Source organism: Etheostoma spectabile, chromosome 17, assembly GCF_008692095.1.
Source record: "Etheostoma spectabile isolate EspeVRDwgs_2016 chromosome 17, UIUC_Espe_1.0, whole genome shotgun sequence".
Classification (NCBI taxonomy): Eukaryota; Metazoa; Chordata; class Actinopteri; order Perciformes; family Percidae; genus Etheostoma; species Etheostoma spectabile.
In genome coordinates, this window is record NC_045749.1 from 8,367,634 (window position 1) to 8,367,845 (window position 212).

Below are 212 nucleotides of genomic sequence, written 5' to 3' on the forward strand. Positions count from 1 at the left end.
AAAAGTAGCCTTGCGAATGACCATTTTTTATGCAAAGCTACCTGGACCACGCAAATGTTACTAGAGAGCACGCTGAGGAACTTCAGTGGACATGGAGGACACGTCTTTATATGGCAAAGGTTACATTTTAAATGGTTGTCTGCCTAAATCATAAGATATATGATTATTGTGACAGAAACTGGGACTCCAGGTTAATAAGATTCTGACTCATT

The 212-nt window shown here is 39.2% G+C and overlaps 1 protein-coding gene across 1 annotated transcript in view; it reads left to right on the forward strand.

Annotated features, from left to right (window-relative positions):
* Positions 1-212, forward strand: part of chrm3a (cholinergic receptor, muscarinic 3a) — an 84,076-nt gene that overhangs the window by 13,966 nt on the left and 69,898 nt on the right. The window lies entirely within an intron of this gene.